Source organism: Olea europaea, unplaced genomic scaffold, assembly GCF_002742605.1.
Source record: "Olea europaea var. sylvestris unplaced genomic scaffold, O_europaea_v1 scaffold769, whole genome shotgun sequence".
Classification (NCBI taxonomy): domain Eukaryota; kingdom Viridiplantae; phylum Streptophyta; class Magnoliopsida; order Lamiales; family Oleaceae; genus Olea; species Olea europaea.
Window position 1 is genome coordinate 276,453 of NW_019266107.1, and position 2,813 is coordinate 279,265.

Here is a 2,813-nt window from a genome sequence, read left to right on the forward strand (position 1 = left end):
TCTTTTATCTAACTAGCTTTGTTTTAGATTATTTTATTATTTTTTTTACATTGAAAATTGAAACACTTTGAAAGCATTTAATTATAGAAAATGAGTTTAATTCTTTAAATTTGGAGAGCCAAATCCACTCTCTAAATTAAAATGTTAATTTAAAGTTTCTTGAAATATGATTTTAAAGGTTGACTCTTTAAAATAGAGAACGTCTCATATTTAAATAGTCTATTAGAGATACTCTAAGTGTATCATTATATTTATACATAAGCTAAATTAGGCAATAATTTTATGAAATTCAGAGAGTACATCACCCTTTTTTTTTTTTTTTTTTTTTTTGAAGGAATTAAGCTATGTCACTACTAAACGTGATTTCAAGTTCCTTTAAATCATTATTCTTGTGGTATGATTAACTTGCTGTCTTGACACAAGGAAAAAAATAATAATGTTATACAAAAAGTGATAGAAATTCAAAAATGTGATAAAAATTCATTTGTGAGTGTTTTTTTTTTTTTTTAATTTCTGGAATTTTGGGGGGAGTTTGAACGTAATTAATGCAGGAACTATAGTTATAATTAATTTTTAAGAATTTTAATCTAACATCTTATGTTTTTTGGGTAGTTGCTATAATTCTAATTAATCCTACTCGTTGCTATAATTCTAATTAATCCTTCTCGTTGCTATAATTTATAAATTTGTTTATCAACAAATGACATGATAATGCTTATTTGTAATTAGTTAGACCAGGAATCAAAAAATCGAATTTTCCTGATTTTTTATATTAAATAAGCCAAATAATTTTAACTTTTCCCTAAATAAATTTGTCATCTAATTAATTGAACCAAAAAATATCATTTTCCTATTTCATTTGAAAATTAATTAATTTAGTAAAAAATCCAAAATATGATTTTTCTATTTCTAATTTTCAGTTCAAACTCAACTTAGTCAAATTGATATAAGTTTTTTCCAAATCTCTCGTTCTACCGTAGTACCATTTACGTTGTTCTGTAAGAATCAAATTGAAAGCTCGGTTGCATTTTTCTTCATTATTGTGAGCTCGTTATCTTTATTTTTCTATGATTTTAATAGTCAAATATATGAAGAGCTCAACAAAAAAAGGCGCAAAAGATATCACTAATGACCAAAATTTAAATAAAGACGTGGTTTTATATCTGATTTATGTGGTTTTGTAACTAATTTTCTGTGCTCCTCTCTACATTTTCTGTGGTTTTATATCTGTAATTTTATATTTGATTCTCAAATTGAGCAAAAGATATCACTAATGACCAGAATTTAAATAAAGATCATCCATTCACTAATGCATCTTCCTGTCCTTACTAGTTTCATTAGCTTGAAGCTGCTCTATTGATTGGTTAATGACTTTTAATCAATTATGTGGCTATCTTCACTAATCTGTTACTTATGTCTGCATTATTGATGTATTTGGTTGGGGTGAGTTATATTTCAATTTTTTATTTTTTTTATTATTATTATTAAGGCTTGAATCAAAGGAATCAATGAGATGTTAGATTAATAATGAAGAAAAGTGCAACCGAGCTTTCAATTCGATTCTTGCAGAACAACGTAAATGGTACTACGGTAGGATGAGATTTAGAAAAAATTTATATCAATTTAATTAAGTTGGGTTTGAACCGAAAATTAGAAATAGAAAAATCATATTTTGGATTTTTTGCTAAATTAATTAATTTAGCTAAGAGTGATTGACAATAAAAGTGAGAAGGTGCTAAACTTTGACCAAATTGATTTCAATACAAAGCAAATTCAACATGGATAGTAAATTAAATAAACAATTATTAATTAATCAGTTGTGTTATATTTACATAATGATTTTCATACACACAATGTTGTGCGATATGATCAGATTAGAATTTTTTAAACAAATAAAAAATAAATCTCCTCTATTTGCATAATGATTTTGATACACACAATGTTGTGCGATACGATCAGATTAGGATTCTTTTGTTTTAATTTAAATATTTTATTTATTTATTCTAAGTTAACTATATCCTCCACCTTCTCTCATGTATATTATCATACTCTTGTTGGTGGGCTCATGAATCTCAAACCTAGAATAGGATCATGCAATGGAAGCATAGAAATCGAACAGACAGTTTGGGAGCTAAGAGTGACTGACGGTAAGAGTAAAAAGGTGCTAAACTTTGACCTAATTGATTTCACTACAAAGCAAATTCACGATGGATAATAAATTAAATAAACAATTATTAGTTAATTGGTTGTATTACATTTACATAATGATTTTCATAAACACAATGCTGTGCGATATGATTAGATTAGAATTCTTTAAACAAATAAAAAATAAATCTCCTCTCTTTTGAATACACCATCCATATGTATACTATTTTATAACTCCATTATGTATAAGTAACTTATTCTTAATTAAATATCAAATCAAAATATTCACATGCTTATTGATTTTATGCTAAATAAATTCACATCACAAATTTAATTAGAATTTTAATTGCAATAAAGATCCTTAAATTTTGTTAATTTTTGTATTTACAATCCTTGCTTTTTTCCAACTAATTAGTACATCTGGTCCCTAATGTCAATTCCTAACCAAATATTTTGTTAGCATCAAAAGTATTGTTGATAATGGTTTCTTTTGTCCATTAATGTGCTAATTAATAAAAGGTTGAAGATTAAAAAAAAAAATCAATAAAAATAAGCGAGGATAAAAATGTAAAAATAAGCAAAAGTTAAAAGTATTTATTGTAATTAAAATATGATGCAATTAACAAAAACTCCAGATGTTAGTATAATCAACTTCGATTTCATTATAT